General features: G+C 40.6%; 1 protein-coding gene across 7 annotated transcripts in view; it reads left to right on the plus strand.

The window, feature by feature from the left end:
- LOC135167514 (serine/threonine-protein phosphatase 4 regulatory subunit 1-like) overlaps positions 1–19291 on the plus strand; it is a 51723-nt gene that overhangs the window by 19021 nt on the left and 13411 nt on the right. Inside the window, exon 1 of one of the 7 annotated variants that reach the window (XM_064130787.1) lies at positions 283–729. The exons of 4 other annotated variants lie outside the window; for them this stretch is intronic. The gene's annotated coding sequence lies outside the window, so the exon portion shown is untranslated. Of the gene's footprint in view, positions 1–282; positions 730–1385; positions 1805–16179; positions 17138–19291 lie in introns of those variants that run through there. 2 more of the 7 variants (XM_064130786.1, XM_064130788.1) reach the window with 2 other exon arrangements.

The following is a 19291-nucleotide window of genomic DNA, read 5'->3' on the forward strand; positions in this document are numbered from 1 at the left end:
TCATCCTTAAACGTAAATGTTGATGCGCGTGAATTTTATTACTCGTAATTCGTTGACGCTCTCCGTACGCTCAGCGTCTGAAGAATTTTTTTTTTTTAATCATTTCAATCATTTTAGTCGGTTGTCTGCGGACATGAAATCTACATAGCCTGTGCTTTGCAATGGTTGCGTGGTTTTCGTCAGTTAATAATGTGTTTTACCGCGGCGGCCGATGCGAGGCGCAACGAGCGAGGCGGCACGGCGTCCCGGCAGTCCCGGTAGAGCGTCATTCTGTGAAGCGCGCGCAGTCCCACGCGGAACGTGCACCTCGTTATTTCGTTTTTTTTTTTGTCATTATTCATAAATGAATAATAATTGAAATTATCAACAATTTTCTGGGGACATCAGGACGATAAGAAGGTGATAAACACGCGTGTGCATTAATCACTGTGACATTATATCGGAATTAATTCGAAAATAGAATAAAATCGAGTAGGTGATACCGTTGGTAACGCCGTGTCCACGTGGGAATTTGTGCGAATGAATATTCAAGGCATTTTATGGGAGCAATAAACGAGTGAACAATTTATTTAATTAAAAAATTTCTATACTGACTTACCGCAAAGTATCAAGTGAGTGTGGAGATATTGAAAATCAACCGGAGAGCGAAAAAAAATGATTGAACTGAGGAGAAAAATCAATGAGACAAAAATTAATTGGAAAATAAAATGGAAGAGCTTCAGGAAAAAGGTAATTAAAATTGATGTGCGAGGGGGATTAACTATGAATTTTTTTGGTATATTCTATTGGCTCGTGTCGTCTATTTCTTTTTCGTTAGCATCATGTAACCTCGCGCTCTGCTGCGCAGTTGGTATTTTGCGTTGTTGAATTATAACGGATTGGGAATTTTCTTAGTAGCGGTGGTAGTGGATTTTCCCGCTCTTTTTTTTTTTTTCCTCCGATGTAAAATTATTACTCGTGTGTTGGAAGAGTAGGGAAACGCCGAATGCTTCTTGTGGGTATTTGTCCCAGTGACTCCGGTGAAACGGCGCGAGGTCGTTTGAGAGAGTACCACTGGGACATGGAGCGTTATCGGAAGGCGTAGGGGAATATATATATATATATATATACATTTATGTATACATATAGATGTATAACATTAAGAAGTAAAACGACATTTTACTTTACTATCGATGTACAGTGGCTGCGACGCAAACGAACTGACGTCTACTTACGTAACGTGCTTCAAACCGATAAGCCTTTCTCTCTTTCTCACAACCCCGTTTACCCCCGCCCCCTGTAGCCACTCTCGCAGCGCCAAAAATGGGGGTAGCGAGGAGGGAGGCGCCAGGAGGGGGGAAAACGAGGGGGGGGGGACTCAGTGCGCATGGTGGCAATTCAAGATGGCGTCAAACTAACGCTGCGTGCACGTGAACAATAATATGTTCGAGGAATTAGAGAATTTCCACTCACTTGTTGGTGGTAAAAAAATTAATCAGATAATTACTAGTTATTGGTGATAAAGTTTTCCGATTGATTTTGTGAAAACAATTAACTGAGGGGATTTTTTTTGGACTTTTATCCGGAATTATTTGCTCGGGAGTTGAGGTGAAAATCCACGCCATGACTTCAAGATTTCACCATGTGTGTGAAAATATACCGGTAGAAATTTTTTTTTGTTGGGAAAATAGGAAGGACCACACCCGTTACATTTATGTTTTGTCAAAGTGGAGAATGAATCAGCAAGGAGACTTGAGGAGAAATGAGTCAGTTGATGATCCAAGAAGCTAAGAGTTTTAGATTTCAAGGGATATTGCTGACTAATGTAAGTTTTTGATGTTTTTCACTGAATTTTTTTTATGATTCATGGTAATTCTCATGTAATATGATGGAGGTGGTTCTGAGAAATGAATATTATGGAGAAACTGATTTTCTGGGGAAAGCTAAGATGGAGACTTTGTGGTGGCATTTTTTTTTTTTTAGTTTCAATTCCAATGTTTTAGTAATTTTCTTTTTTGGTTTTGGTGGAATAAGGAGAGCAGAGATTTAATTTAACAAACGCTGTCATTGGAAAATTTTCAAGTCCATCGACAAGCATTCTCTCTGCGACGTAGTACGTTAATTCGATTAATCGCAGGCGCCAAACTCGATAGTCACGAGTGGAATTTTGATGTCACAGTTAGGAAACAGTGGATACTGTTATACTCTGTGCATGTAGTTGAATTTTGCAAAGGCATAGGTAGAAGTTTGGAGGAGTGGTTGGAAATTGAGTATTTTCTTTGCTGTTGGGGTGGGTTAATTTTTTTTTCTTGCTGTATGTAGGATGTCAGTTGTGAGGGAATTGTTTATGCTGAAGTTGGATAGTTCGTCATATTTATCTAAACTATCAAAAGATGCTCGAATGATTTTAGTCATTGATTAGCCGCTTACAACTGCTTGTAAAAATGCCAAAGAAAATTGAGGAGGAAAATGCGATTAATTGCAATTATCGATGTTTAGATTATGAAATTGAAGTCGATGGCTCAATATATTTTGCTTCGTTCAGAGAAAAATTGTATAAATATTTTTCATATTTTTTTGTCGACTAAAATTTCTTTCGATTTCTTAACAGGAGATCGATTAATTGAAATCATAACTTTGAACTTTTTCATCACAGATTGAAGTATTTAACAATTGAAAGATACCCTCACTCCGTGAGTTTTTATTATTTAACTTACATATAAGGGAATTATAAAATTTTTTAGAGGACTGAATCACCTAGGACGCTACAGAGATAGTTATCATATCCTTGTTAATTAATGATTAACAAGGATTACCCTAATTTCCTGCATAAAATTCCGTCAAACTTCCGGAAAGACCCCCTTGACGATTATTCTTCCGGCGGATAATTTCTTCTCGCTTAAAGTACTTGTTTTCAAATTAGACGGCGAAGGGAAATTCGTATTTGACCGTAGAATAAAAAGTACAAAAGTTAGTTAAAGGGAGATATTACGGCTATGATATTTTCAAGAAGGTTTTAATCTCCACAAATTAATTATTTGCGATAAAAGCACTAAAAGACCGAATAACAAAATTGAAAAATGATGGAATACAGTCGAAACTCCTGATGTTTAAACTCAAAGTAGTTCGTCAACGCACATCGATTAGTCAACGATAGAAATATTCACTACCGTCGAGAATATGGCCCTAGGGTGAAAACCGCTTAAGAAAAATTTTTTCAACCTTTGAAAACTGCCAATTTATTCAGTTCATGAAGAATTGATGCTTCTTCGCTATCAAATTATTCAAATCTTATACGAAAATCATGGACATGAAGTTGTCCTTATTAAAAGACATTAGTCGTTTGTAAAAAGCTTTTAAGTTATGAAATTGAAAGAACTACTCACTTATTAAAATTTAATAAGCCGCGAAAGTACTTGCTAACAGTCCAAATGTACATAGAGAGAAATTTTTGATTAAACTTATTTGACCGTTCCATAAAAGTATATCATCCGTCGTCACCGTTGGTTCAATTGTTCAGGAAGAAACAATTAAATGGATATTAAGGAATCCACAAGCCAAATAGTTATTTTAGCCCCAGCCCAATAGTTATTTTTTTTTATTTAAAAGAATTGTCATAACTAATGACTGACAAATTTAATTCGCGTCCAAAAATTTGCTAGAATTATATTTCTCTGAATATTAAACCGCCAAAAATCGCCAGAAGAAGAAGAGCTGCCCAGACTTTCCGAGGTCAAAAGGGAAATTATTGTTGTGGAATTTAGAGTAATTATAGCTGCCCCAGGGCAATCTGCGTATATTTTGGAAATTGAAGAAGGTGACCTTTATAATCTCCAAACAAATTCCTTGGATGTTTTCATTTCTTATGACACATCAAGGAAGTTTGGTAAATTTTAATTTGTCCTCAATCTTCGTTCCGTATCTCGAAATCTAAGACAAATATCAAAATTTTTGATATCGCCTTTTCGATAAAGCGAATTCCAAGTTTAAAATGTTTCCATGAAAATTTTTCAATCCCCTCAGACAGAATTCTTCTATTCTTTATAAACTCAGCGAAAGCGACTGTAATCGTTTTACAATTTCGCTGCTGACTCATGTGTTTTCAGAAAATAATTTATAACTCCAAAATCTCTTCACGAGACCTAAACGTTCGTCATCAGGAACTCATTATCTATTATATAACAATAGTATTCCCAGGAATCTGTACTTTTCGCTCTGGAAAATGTCTCTCGTCAGTTCAATTTGAGTATTGAACATTTATCATTTACATTGAATTACTCTCGTATGCAGGTGGATAATAGATTATTCCTAAAATTCAACATTTCTGTCGATTCTTCACGTGAAATATTTTCCCTTGACATTCAGGTATTCGTATTATTCTCATTATCAGATTCGTATATTAATTCATTATCATCCACAATTCTGGAAAAAGATTTCACTCGTCCAGGGAAATTTCTCGAACTCCAATTATTTCACTGCTGTCAAATTCCTCGTAATCTCTATTTTCAAAAAATTTTTGACAATCCGAACGATGAAGACAAATAGATGCCGTATCAATGGCGGATCCTCTTGTTCACTGGTGCGGCTGGTTGCTTGGGCTATCTGACTGCCGTGATCGTCATCGTTTCCGCCTCTACTATATTCGGATTGCAGAGCCTCTTTGGTTGATATCCTCCTCCCACTCCTTCTGAACCACACGGACCTCCCATTTCTTACCATTTTCAGATTCAATTACACCCTATCTTATCGATGATCGCAAACACTAGCCTTTCCCGGTGGTTGAAGGAATACACAAGACCTTGAAACTCAGGGTGAGAGAAATGGCCAGTTTTATTGAATGATGTTGATGTCTTCTTAAATCTCAATTATCTCCTCTATCATTTCGCTCGGAAATTCGGAAAAATTGTTTTGGTAATTTTAAGGGCTTTTTAGAGACTTTTGGAATGCGCTCCGACTAATGAATCATTTGAATGAATTCTTCAACTGGAACATTTGAACATTTGGAAAATTCAATTAACGCTTGTGCCACTTTAAAAGAGTTTCCAAATTTATTTATTTTTTATTCATCTTTTGTCGTTAGTGTGGGGTGCCATTTGACAGAGAATTACAACAAATTATGACGACAGGACTCGGATAAAAAAAATTTGCGGCATTTTACTCCCCTAATGGTAGCAACTTTTGGAGTTTTCACAAATTTAATTGATTCTTTTTGGCACTGGAATTATATCCAATTAGACCCCATCACAAATTACGTGGAATATTCGATAATTTTCGGGGACTATTTCTCCCTGCTTAGCCCTAAAATAGCGTCAAATAGTGATTATTATGAGGGAAACGAGATGAGCGAAATTATACACTAGTACAGTCACCTCCTCTCTCACACGCCTCACACAATTGCCAAAAGATGGTGAAGTTATTGGGGGAGTTGATTCGAACGCGAAATTATCCATCAAAATCAAATTCCATTTTGCCCGGGGGAAATTGTCCATAGACAATTGAGTGCCCAAGTGCCTGACAAATCTAACTAAATTCCCATCACCCCATAACTCACCTAGCACTGATTGCTCCATTCGTTTATCAAAATTTTCCAACCTTATTTAATTACGAAAATTCCACTCCCCTCAAATTATCACCAGACACTCAACTCCCATTGCGGAAGTCCAGAGTGAAGAAGGGAAACAGATAGAGGGAGAGATTCAAAAAAAAAAAAATCCATAACAAAACTGAATAGTTAATTTATTTTTATCCTCGAATTTTTCAACTTCTTGCGGAGGGTTTCTCACTTCCGTGGATGACAGTGAGAACGGAATAAATATAGTATTTAAGACCGAGGTAAAAAGGAGCACGAACAGAGGGGCCAAGAGTGGAAAAATGAAAAGTTAAAGTAAGACAGAGATCTGTGTCCAAGTTTACAAGGGTTCCTGGAAGGTCGTCCACCTCCTCTCTTGGGCCTCTTTCATGTGGACCGCATACTCTTCGCCCTCCTCTCCACCCCTCCCCCCTCACTCTCACCCCCTCCCCCATTCTCATCATTCGTCTTTATCTTTCCTTTTCCCAGGCGCCTCAAAGATTTTACTTTACCTCCCTCATTCTTAAAAAAAAAATATTCCAACGGTTCACTAAAAAAAAAAAAAGTAGGGATAAAAGAAAATTGAAAGAAAAAAAAAACTAACACAGACGCAATCAAGTTTTCATACGAGAAGAGAATCCACACGCCTTATCTTATCTCACCAACGCGCATATTATTGAGAACTTGAAACAAGATAACAAAATTCCATTGCCACGATTTCGTAATTCAATTACATTTATCAATATTTAAAAAAAAAATATTCTAGTTCAATTGTTAAAATTGTCAGGACCTTGAGTATTGCTTCAATTGAATAAATTAAAACAAAGGCCATCTTTTGGCTCGTGCGTTTTCATACGCGAAAATGTACGAATGAAAGGAGAGAGAGAGAGAGAAAAAAAATCAACGCTGAAGTGCCTTATCCATATACATGCATGAGAGAGAGAATGGGCGTGAAGTGCGAGGAGGGAGCCGTGAGAGGTGGAGCAGAGTGGGAGGGGGAGAGGTGGTATGCGGGAAACGTTTTCCTGTGTTCCCACGCCGCGTCGTTGTCCACACATATATGCATCCCTCATACACATTTAAACAGCCTATGTACAGTCATGTAACACACTGACGCACGTAAACACCATCCCTTTGGCTCTCCTCCCCCTTCCCCTCCCCTGCCGTCCCACTCTATGGCCAACCGTGAGGATCTTTTGCGTCTTTGACTCCCCACTTCGCTGGGGATAATATGGAATGTATCCATTGGAGGGGGAGATTGTCGAGTCGGGTTCTCTGGACCGCCTGCACTGCTGTTGTAACTCAAGTAAATGAAAACGAGGCGAAAAAAAAAAGTCTTTCAGGAGCTGCATGAAAAAAAATAATAATAATAAAAATAAAGCTAAATGTTTACATCGTGATCATGATCTTCAAGGTGATTTTCATTATCATTATCCATCATTTGTGTATTTATCGGTAGTGGTAACCATGTGCATCATTCCCCACTCGCCCGATATGTAGATATCTTGAGGTGGATGCTTCAACTGCTATTAAACCCAATGAACCCCCGTCGACCACTGTTGACATTGGCAACATTCCCTCACGTGCCAAAGTCTCTTCAAGCCCGATCCTCGTGACGCCTAAATCCCCGGTGGATAATGCTCCTGGTGTGCCAATAAGGCAGAAATAGTTCAATTCGTTATTCGTAAAGTACAAAAAAATTAATTCTTCAAAATTTCATTATAAAGAACTCAACTTTTTAATTATTACCCCTGGTACCCGTAGAGATGATAATCACTCGGGCTTTCCTCCCCAGTTATTTTATAAACACGTATGTTTATATATAAAATATAACTTAAAAAAAATCCAGTGGAAGATGGTTGTCATTCCTCGTTTGGTTTACTTCTCATGTTTCTGCTGCATTGCCGGGTGTTCGAAGTACCTTAACTAAACGGGCATCTGCACCGGCACACCTTGGTTGGTCATTGGTCTCTGGGATTCTTGTCCCCCCCTCCGCCTCCCCCTCACCTTTCTCACTCTCTTTCTCTTGCTCAGTCTCTCCCCACCATATACATACAGGTATACATTGGCTTCACGGTGTTCCACATAAATACACAAATACGCGTATATACTCAGGGCTACGGCCGCATTCCACGGCCCCCGCTGTCGTCCCTACTCCCATCCTATACCCGTCTGGTGGGCCCCCCTATCCCCCCACCCCACCATCACCATCGTCATCATGCCGGTGAGGCCCATCTTCTTGGGGCCCTTTTATAATACCTCCACTGTACGGGGGCGCCACTCTTCGTCCATCTTGGTCAACTGGACCCTGTGTGTGTCCCTCCAATCTTTGCTCGTGTATGTTACTGGTTAGATGATGGGGAAGTAAGTGGGGGTAGAAGCCGAAGAACGCAGAAATATTTTGTTTACCTCAAGTCTCGGAGTTCTTTGAATCTGGCGGCACTCGGCCTCGCTTCTCGGCAGGGCGTCTTTCTCAATCGAACCCGATATATACAAGCCACCAATACGTAATTCTATCTCTGTCTTACCTTCGTTGGCAACTTGGTGGTTTGTTCATAGGTACCTGCGACCTCGGCCACGTAAGAAAGAGCTGCGGGAACTACTTTAGAGCTTCCCTCCCCCTTTCCGCGACCGGCTACTTATACATTCATACTAAACATCGGCCTCATGTCTCTCTCTCTCTCTCTCGCTCTTTTTTTTTGTTCCAGAGATTTTTTACATTTTTTCGCCGTAACGGAGATATATTTTTGCATCCCCCTCCACCCCGTCAACGGTTTTTTTTTTCTCTCAAGTTTCTCTGCTCTCGCACTGTCTGTTGATAATTTTGAAATATTTTCTCGGTAATTCAGCTCTATCTGTTCGAATTTTGTCTGGAGCAACGTGTGTAGGAATTTGGGAAGTGTGTGAGAAACGGAATTCAGTTCGAACCCACCTCAACTCTCACCAATAACACTCAACATCGTCGTCATGAGAAAAAGGGGAGAGGGAGAGAGACGGGTAGGGTAGGTAGTAAGAAGAGCTCAAGATATATAGCAGCCAGCAACAAATGAGGTCCTTCTGAGAATCGGCCCACCGACACAGTGCCTATGGCCCCCTTGACGGGGGTGAGAAACTCACATTTATTTATTTATTTATTTATCTATTTATTTTCTCTGTATACTATTCCTCTTTGTCGCTCAGTTAGTGATGTTGAAAAATATTCACACGAGTTTTACTCCAATAGAATTTGGCATGAAGTTCTTTTTCGGATTTTCCTGATCATAAAAAAAAAAGATATTGAATGAAGGGCGAAGGAAAACATACTCTATACCCGATGCCTCTCTTCTCCTCCTCCCACGCTCCCCTCTTCTGTATTATATTCCATGGCTCTGGCGCCATCGCAGTGTTTTCTGTGAATGACTGGTATATAACCACCAGCCCCCAATCCAATTCGGGACGCATCAGATAGGCGCTGAGCCGTAAGCCGCGCTCACAAGCAATGAGAAGATTTCGTCTCCTTGTTCTTCTTGTTTGTATCCTCATTCTTTATTCCACTTGCTTCTTCAATATTTTTTTTTTCTCCTTTTTACTTCGTCGCTTGGAACCTAATTGGGGCAGGAATTTTTCGGAGGCCTCTGAGAGTCGTTGGCTGCTCCCGCGGAACGACCGTGGCCTCAAAATCAATGCCGATCTTCAATTCTGAGAAAAAAGAACCTTTTTCACTGTCTTTCTCTCCTTCTCCCCAGCGCGCTCATCTCTTCTTTTTTTTTTTTTGTCTAAATTTCATTTTCATTGTAATTTTTTATCTGCTGTTTATTCGGCTCCTCGGCGTTTATTCAGTTTTGAAATGAAGGTTTTTTCCCTTTTGTTGAGGAAAAAAATTTTTGGCTAACAAGAATGGAGAAAAAATTCTGGGAAAAAAAATAATTCAAAAGTACCGGACTGTTTTAACATTCAAATTATTCGGATAACTCTTAGCGCCGCAGAAGGAATGTAGTGAGCGAAGGGAGAGGGGGGGATTTCTCGAGACGTTGAGGGGGAGGGGGGCGCCCTTCGATTCCGAGAACCTTGGGGTAGGTCCTTTGAGAGACGAAAAAAATCCAGCCATAAAGAGGAGGCTGTATCCTGTGGGAAAAAAGGAAAAACGGAGGAGATAAAAGGAGACAAGCGACAAGCTTTTCACAACCTCAAGAGCCCTGGTGAGGTTCAAAATTTACACATACAGAGTCCAATGAAAAAAGCAAGGACCCGAAAAAAAATAAAATGTATACGAAATTCCAAGAAATATTCCCATGCTGATTAGTCAGTCACTAATGTCACGAAAAGTTGAATTTCTTTTACGTAAATTAGAGAAAAAAAAAATGAATAAGTAAAACTGAGTGAAGAACTGAAAACGAGAAGTTTTGAGTTGAATTTCTTGGAAATTTATGTGGTCGAGAAAGCCGGATAAAGCCTATGGGTGGTAGTAAGGCGCGAAGAAGCAGGGGGACAGGTAGATATATACGTGAACGGATACTGATGCGATAAAAGCGTGAGAAGAGACCAAGAAATCGAAGGCCAGCGCCTTTACTTCTCCGTTTTTTATCCTGCTTTTGCTGTTACTTCTCTCTCTCTCTCTCTCCACTTTTTTTTCATTTTTTACTTTTTATTCCATACATTCTGATCATCTTCCTAGAAGGACTTTTGAAAATTTGGCCGCAGAAAAAAAAAAGTAAAATTCATATCCCGGACCTTCGTCAAGGGAACGGTTTGCCTCTGATGCACTGGTTAGGGTTTTCGCTTATAAAAATGTTGAGTATTCTCAGAATAATTAATAAAGACTTGTGGTCATAATTCATCGTAAAACTGAATGAAGGGGTTTAACCTCAAAAAATAAGAAATGAGTTTGGGTGAAATCGAAATCCATAAAGTTGAGTCGTTTGTCATTTTTTTTTTTTATTCGTGAGAACTTCATGAGTTTTGGTGAAGAAATCACTTTGGTTCACAATTTTTGGCAAGCGATAATGATATGGAGAGAGGCAGGGGAACTGTACGTATCTTCCTATCTTACTTTCTACCTCGAAGTTGTCAGTCACATCGTTAATAAGCTACAGGTCGCTCACCACTTCCAATATCCCCGTTCAGTTTTGCCAGACACTTTGACGCGCAAACTCCCGGCGACTCTCAGTCTGCTACTGGGAGGAAAGTAATTTTTTTTCCCGTCTGTAAGCTACTTTTTTCATCTACTTTACTTTCCGAGTAATCTGCAAAATGTTTAATCAAGAAGCTGAATTTTTTTAAGACGAAATTCCACATCAATATTATCTTCTCCGTTTGAAATGACATTTTTTAAAATTTTTATCATTAATGAACTCCTCTAAACGGATTCTGCTCTTCAAAAATTTTCAAGCGAGAAGTTTCTCGACATAAGGAACTACGTGTTTGTCAATACCAAAAATTTTAACACGGAAAGAAATTTTGAATAGAAATTAGACTTCTAGAGGACGAAACGGTGAACGAAATGACGATCAACCACTTTTTACGTAGTTTTCTTGAAAGAAATTAGACTTGAGAGGCAAATTTTTCGGATGAAACCAACCCTCCCCCCTCGTTTCGCCCCCTGAACCTCTAATTTTTACATAAAATCTCTTTCCGCGAAGAAACACCCAACTCTGCATGTTGCATTGCCCTTCATCTCCAATTTTCCCCTCCAATTTTCATCGTGTGGCGTTCACCACTGCATTATCATAACAATAGTAAAAATTCCCAGAAATAACAAGCATACGCTCAATATACTAGACGACAAGGACTATCAGGTCCTTTGGCACTTCCTCCTACCACAAACCATTGAATAAACTCCACACACAAAACATTTCCCTTCCTTATCAGCGCCCGAGCGACCCACCCGATAGCCAGTCAAGACCTTGTGTACGATACTAGACGCAAACATACGACTTTTCATTCATGAAATATATCCAACACAGTCATAAGCACGTATGGGAATAGGGCGATATAAAATAGTAGAAGTGAAATTGTTGAAACAGACCGGAAATCATTGAGGTCAACTGGCGCACACAATTCCATCAAGAATGAAATATTTTCTCATCGTTTCATTCATTAATTCATTGACACAGCTTAGAACCTTCGAGAAAGAAAAAAATAATCGAACGATATTACGACAGAGCTAACGAAATTCATTTCTACATTTATTTTTTTTTTATTTAATCCGTTGAGACGAAAAATTTTTTTTTTCCACGTTCACCTCTAGTATGAATGAAGTGAGGAATGTGACAACTCTTTGCTACTATTATTATATTTAACGGTACATGAATGTATATTTGCCCAAGACGAATTCTTGTGGTTCGGTATGTGATGAGTGTGATGACCCCGATATCGCGTCACGCGTCGAGTTTCGTGGGACGAATGCAGGGCGGCCAAGTAACAGAAGAACGGAATAGGAGTGAGTGAGAGAGACGGGAGTTAACCGAGTGGTAGGTTGTGTTTGACGGGGGCGAGTGAAGGGAGAGGGTGGTGGGGCGGGGGGTGGGGAGGGGTTAGGAAGGGAGACTCTTTGAATTAGGTTGGAATGCATCGAGATGTCTCTCGCCAACGGATATATAAGGTATACAACACTAGTTGACTAGGGAAAACGTGCACACCTTTTCTCCTATTTCTACCGCACTGTTTCTTCTCTCACTCCATCTCTTTCTCTCTACCTGCAATGTAAAGAATGCCATTCATAGATTGTTGCATACATCAAGACTGTAGACATTGAATGGTAACTGATGAGAATTTATGCAATGAAAAATGTCACTGGGACGTGGTGATGGAGTTAATGTGGGTATTGGATGATGAAATCAGAATTTAATTATTATGGTCTTATTAAGATTTCAATTTTGCAATGATGATAAATCGGAATAGGCGATGGATTGTTGAATTATCGGTTTTGATTAAAGTTTTTTATGTTTTTTATTTTTTGGGAATATTTGCACTGGTTTTTTGGGGGTTATAGGGGTGGGAGTAGAATGAAAAATAAAAATTTACAGAATTGGATCTAAATCGAAAGAAGTATGTGAATGCCTTAACCATTCTTTATCAGTTTCTTCGAATTTCGTCCCACATATACCTATTCTCGGTTCTCCGTTCTCCGGTCCGACCTTTTCTTACCCTCAAATATCCGAATGCCTCTGGCACCTATTGTCGGCTACTTTTGGATAGCATAATGCATTTCAAACGGCGGCGCCTCAAAGATCGACGCCTCTGGGTGGATATTAGGAGGCTGCTACGATTGGAATTCCTCGGGTATTTAATAAATTTTTATCTTGAATGGGAAATTCACATTGATTGATCAAATCTCGATGCAGAAGGGCGAGTTTATCCCAGGACAATTATCAAAAATGATGCAGATGAGTTTTTTTTTACAAGATAGTTATCTTGCTTCAATCTAGTCTACGGGTAGACGTTGAAATATTATTTTAACTTGAAACATCTCTGCACCGTCTTCACGTATTAATTACTGAACCGTTTGAGCCACCCATAGGAATCACAATGGCGCGTGTGCGCATTTTTGCCAGTAAAATCGAATAAAATTGTGAGAAAAAAAAAATGAAATTCGTCGGGTCGATTCGGCGTCCCCTTTCTGGAAGATTCCGAGAGTCTAGTCTATCCACCTCGAGCCAAAAACTCAATCGGTCCTCAGTCCTGGCCAAGAGCCAAATTTCGGCACGTCTACTTCCAATAATTTTTCTCCTGAACCTTGAAAAAAAATTTTATGCGGATGAAAAAAATATCGTTTGTCACGCGGTTCATGAAGTGTCGTTTCCCTTAACGTGACACAACAAACTCCTCGTCACGTGATTAAATAAATCATTCTAGTGGACATATGAATGTAGAGTTATTAGTCGCGGCTTCATATTCGCTCGAAAAAATTTCTTCTGTCCACTAATGACAACTGCTATTTGTTTTTCCATTGCGAATGAACTGCATCGGTTCGCATCAGATCTTAAACCTTCAATTAAAATCATTACATGAGCTCGTAATTCGGATTTAAAAAAAGATTTAGTTGATAAAAAAATGGCTCAGCACAAGAAAGGAAATAAAAACGAGTGGAAAAAAGAACTGAAGAAAACAGAAAGAGGGGAAGAGTAGAAAAGCCCACACGGGTCTGGCCGGATACTCATACTTCCGGTCCCACACATGGCTGCGCGGGTTCCTCCGCTAGTGCCCTCCTCCTTCACCTCCTTCTCCATCACAGTACTAACACATATACATCATGCTTGTCATCCATGTGGCTTGATGTGCACATTTATGGGCACCAATGCATCCATACACTTCATTTGTGTACCCTCCTTTGCTTCCTCTTTTCTTACTCCCTGACCTCATCACAAATTTCCTCTCCCTCTTTTGTTTTTTTTTTTCCTCTTTCTCCCAACTACTCGGTACAAAACACTGACTCATATTTATTTAAATACAGAGTGCAAAGACTTGTAAAGAATAACAGAAACATATAATTCGGAAATTTCTCTGTAAATGTCTGAGCGCTGTTTTAAACACTTGGGAGGAATATATTTGTGGAATTTTTATCGAGTTCTCTTCTCTGGGCTAAATCCACCCTCCATCAATTGTGTTGGTGTGTCACGCAGGCGCAGTGGGTTTAGAACTGACTCGTGAAATAATAATTGCTCTCATTGACATTTTTTTTTCTCTCTTTCCTCTGCTGTTCATTCACTAGTGTAACTATACATGAAAGAGGAGATATGGTGAACAGTGAGTACGCTTGCGCACCTTTCACTGACTACTCATACTCCATTCTACCACGCCACACGAATTTGTTTAACTCGAAATTCTCAACTAGAAGAAAAAGCAGTGAAACATTTTTATTTTTACGTTGGATTCATCTGTTTGAGTGCCTGAAGAACTAGAATGATTTTTTTTTTATCCACTCTTACGCTTGATAAACATGTAGATACCTGACTCTACGGCCACCCATTCACAAATTCTAACGTCGATATCGCCTTTGGGTGTGCGTTACTCTGACTCACACGATGACAACCAGTGAGTGAGTATGATGTTTGTGAATTCCGATGTTGAGGCGGCCTCAGCGAAAGAGAGCGAGAGGAAGGAAGGAAGAAGAAGATAAAGATACATGTTTGGATGAGCGCGGGGTTAAAGGAGAGAGAAAAAAAATGTATATATATATATGAGTATATAATATTATGGTGTGGGGTCAAAACTTGAGGATAAGGGGAACAGAAACGTAGAGGAGGAATTTCCTGTTGTGAACATCTTCGGATGCATCTGCTGGTGGTGTCGTTCTGGTCCTCCCGTCGTATCATCGACTAATATACCGGGTGTACCCGTGTCGATGCGATAATATAAGTTTAAATGAAGGATCCTCATCATCATCTCACTCGTGCAATTGTCATCACAGCGAACAAAATCGAATGAATAATTGCGATGAAATAGGGATAATATTGATAGGAAGATTTGAGGTGCAGATGAAAATGTTTTCGCAACAAATAATTGATCGTCTGGTTACATCTGTGCCATGTAGGGTGGATCCACAGTAGGTCATTGGCCGCATTGGTTAAGCCACTGTATGCCACTGACCTTAATAACTTGAACGGATACACTCCTTGTGCGACTTTACCAGTGGTTATGGCACATAGACAAGGTCCAACTGTTTGATAGACAATCGCAGACCTCCAGTGGTGACTGAATGACGAATAAAATTCCCATTTTCATCATCGTGATATCCGACCATTCAGAAACGCAATTTGTTGACGATAATTAAGGTTTATCCATTCTTACCCTGAAATACATCAACAAAATAAAGCCTTACATGTTTGGGCCTGAATTTTGCACATACACATACACAAATGCCGATTAACACAATCTTGCGGTATCGCACATGAACGAAAGAGAAGAGGAGAAAGAAAGAGTGGCACCATTATATGTAGAGTAAGAGAGAAGTTATGGGAGAGGAGAAAAGCGGGGGGGGGAAGAGGAGGGAGGAAGAGGAGGAGAGCGGGAATTCGACAACGATGCAGGTCTGTTTGGCGGCGAGGACTGGCGAGAACGGCGGTCCTCTTCTGAGAAGTAACGGGTCTGTTGTTTTATCCCCCCGATCCCCCCCTCTCACCGCGCCTTACCCCCATTGCTTTTTAGTGCGCATGTGCGCGCACCCAGTGTACATACCACATACACAAATGGTCGTGTTCAGAGGTTTTCGTCATCACCGGCAGCGCGAGAGAGAGAGAGAGAGAGAGATTCAACCATCTAAAGTACTCCGGGGCATCTAAGGCAAAACGCCACAAGAGGGCAACCACTCTTGTGAGAGTTTCACCGCGAGATTGTGTGGCCCACCGGGGGCCCCAAACTCTCCGGAGAATTCGGCAAAAATCTGTTGGCAGTAGCGTGTTGGGTGCGCTCCGTAGTGCGCAGTTTGCGTGCGTCAGTGAGGCGCGTATAGTTGCGTTGAAAGAAAAAAAAAACGCACGGGCTTAATTTTTGTAGTGGTTGGATGATTTAGGTGTGTAAGTGAGTGGGACATGGGTATGAGGGTTGCTTGGACGTGTGAGTGTGTGTCTGTGTGCGTATGGCGTTTAGTGAGTGTGTATAGCGCGGTGGGACGAAGCGTGGCAAGTACGAGGCCGATGTTTTACTCAGTGTGGGACGGGCTACGGTACTGTCCGCTTCGTTGTGACTTTCACTGAACAATTTTGTTTTCGCTCAGCTACTTTGATGCCAATGTACACTGGTTTGCTTTTTTTACGAGTGATTTTTCATTGACCTTTGGTGGAGACTTTTTTTTTTCATTTACACTGTGAACACGTGATTTTCGGGGATCAGTGGAGGTTATGGAGATTATTAATGAGTGCCGGGGTGATGTGGAAATACGATGGATTTGTTTGGATGAAAGAGAGATTGTCACACGTGGGTCGATGACGCCGCAGCGCGACCGGAAACGACGCGGCTAGAATTCCCCTTCTTCACGACTCCTCTCGCGATTGGGTTATGTCGGCCAATTCACATGAAGACTTTGAATAAGACAATTAATCGGATACAGTAATGACACGTGCTGAAATATTGTTGTTTAAACGGAGAGTAGTTGCATTCCAATGGCGCTACTTTTGTAGTATTAAACTACAGTACCACCACAAGTTGTTTTTTTTTTTTTTATGTGCTTAGTTAATTGTGCGACGATAAATGAGCAACAGTGCTGAAAGGACTAGTAGGAAAAGAAATGAACGTTCCATGGAACAGAAGAAAAAAAAAAACGAGTCGTGTCCATTGGATCGGTAATTGAACGATTTCTTATGGCCATTGATGCTTTAATGGGCCCTCCCCCTCTTTGTTTCTCCTCCTTACCCTTTTAACCGTGCGTCACGCTACACTACGGTGCGCCATAGTACTATAGAGACTTCCGGCCTGGACGCAGGAAGTGAGACACGCGTGGATACCGTGTGTATAGAATAGTGTGTTCCCATAGTACGTGAGGTATCCAGTGCATTGCCTCCTTCGAACTATCAAAGTCGAGGGCAATGGATGCATCGGATATTTTGAAAGTGAAAGAGAGGAGAAACATCGGCGGAAAGGATTGTGCAAGGAATTACGGATAATCAGTACAAAGTATGCATTTTTTTTTATTCATCACTGATACTCTCATTATCTCTCTTTTTACACAACGCGGGAGAGGAGGAGGCGTTAATGAGACCCACGATGGAATGCTGTTCAGTGACCTCTCTCGGTTATTTACCATTTTTATGGCACCCTTTCGGTGCATTTCAGAATTAAAATCAAAACAAATCAATGATACATGAGATATATAATTTACATGAAATGAGGATTTAAATAAATGCCGTGTTCACCATCAATTTTAACTCTTTGAAAAAAATATATATATGTACATATACATATATACCGACCGCAAGTCAAAAGAGGGAACATCAGAGTCGCGTTGGTTCACGATTACTGCCATAGCGTCCACCGTACGCTGGAGTACCTCAAGTTCATCGCTCCCGCGCATGTGCAAATAGATATACAGCGCATAATACACGCGAAGCATAACAACACCGTGAAGCATCCATATCCCTCCCTCTTTTTATTTTTCATTTAGTTTATTATTATTACTATTTTCCATCCGTCATTTACCAGAGAGTTCAAAAGAACTTTAATGCCACCGTGAAGAGGTTTTACCCATTTCCCCTGGTATTTCATTATTTTATAAAATTATCGGTCGAAAAAATACTGTCGAATAGTTTTCGAAAATATCAATGATATTTTGTTCAGAGACATAAAAAAAAAAAAATATATGTATGCAAAAGAAAAGAAGCGCGTCGAGAGGAGGAATCGGTATCTTTTCGGTCTCGCCGGCGGCTTGTTTACGTCGCGCCGCTGTACGACGGGGTGGGGTGCACGGGTACTGATGGCTATCCAACGAATAGAGGGAGTACGGCAGCATCGGTGCCACGAAAAAGCCGGTGGGACGAAGGGAATAGGGGGCCGGTGGTGAGGGGTGGTGCGGGGGTAAGCTTCCCGAGGAGTCCGATATGAGGGCCCAAGCAGCGTGAGAGCGGGCGCCTTGGTCGGGCCATTTAGTGCAGTGGGCGCTCTCCCCCTTACCCTCGTCTCTCTCTCTCTCCCTCTTCGATATTTCTCTCTTCCTCTTTTTCTCTTTCTACACCACACTCTTCCGATTGCCCTCGGACTTTGTCGAGTTCCTCCGGAGAAAATCAACGAACCTGAGGTGCAACGGGTAGAGAGATTGGCGAGAAACAAGGATGGACAAACAACTGTCTGAGTCGGCGACTGCCATGACAGAGCGGAATGCATGAGAAACCGATGGCCAGTGACTCCTCTCTCCTTCTCTCTCTTCGTTCTTCTTACTTTCCCCCTTAAAGAGGTGAACCCAAATAATACCACATATGCATTTTGGATTTTTTTTTTTTGGTTAAATCGTTACAACTTCCCCTTGAATAATTCAACTCAGTGGCATTGGTATGAAACAAACGTTGTATTGGAATGCGATAAATTGTCATCATGTATCCTGTGACAATTCCCCCTTCCTCTATCCATGATTATATCTACAGTTGCAGGTACCTATGTTCCATTCGCGTCGTGTCAATCGGTCACTTAACGGACACATTCGGCGTCATATTGGTGCGGTTTTTTTTTGTTGAGTTCCAATGAATGTCAGGTGAATGCCTCTTTCATGTTTTCTTCGGTAATTCAGAAAATTCAAACTCCAGTTGTTGAATCGTGTCTCTAGTACTGAGGATATATATGCATGTTGAAAAAGTTGTACGTATATCCACGGTCGGTAAAGAAGCTTGTGCAATTTTTTTTTAAAAATCGTTTTATTGGAGTCCGTGCGTGCCTGAAGAGTGTCTCGGTTCGGTCATTGACTCTTGGTTTCTTCTTTCTTCGAATCCTGGACCTCCCAACTCTGTCCTCATGGTCTCCGAGGTATGTGCGTGCATCACCTATACTGTTTAGATCCTACGTACAGGTTCCAATGCAATAATGCACCTCTCTCGTGCTCTTTGTGGTCATTCATGTAGTACATGAATGTGAAATTGCCGATTGTTTACCTTTTATATTTCCGCTTCGTTGTGTGTTTTTAGTTTCTTGCTCAACCAAAGGGGTTTCTTTGTGCTGAATTAATAAACTTTTTGATTCTCATCAAATATCGGTTAGTTCTCAACACTCGACTACGAAGAGGGGGGGAAAAAAGGGTCCGTAAAATGCTAATTGGAGCGGTGAAGGCTTCTTTACCTAACCACT

Source organism: Diachasmimorpha longicaudata, chromosome 11 (genome assembly GCF_034640455.1).
Source record: "Diachasmimorpha longicaudata isolate KC_UGA_2023 chromosome 11, iyDiaLong2, whole genome shotgun sequence".
NCBI lineage: Eukaryota > Metazoa > Arthropoda > Insecta > Hymenoptera > Braconidae > Diachasmimorpha > Diachasmimorpha longicaudata.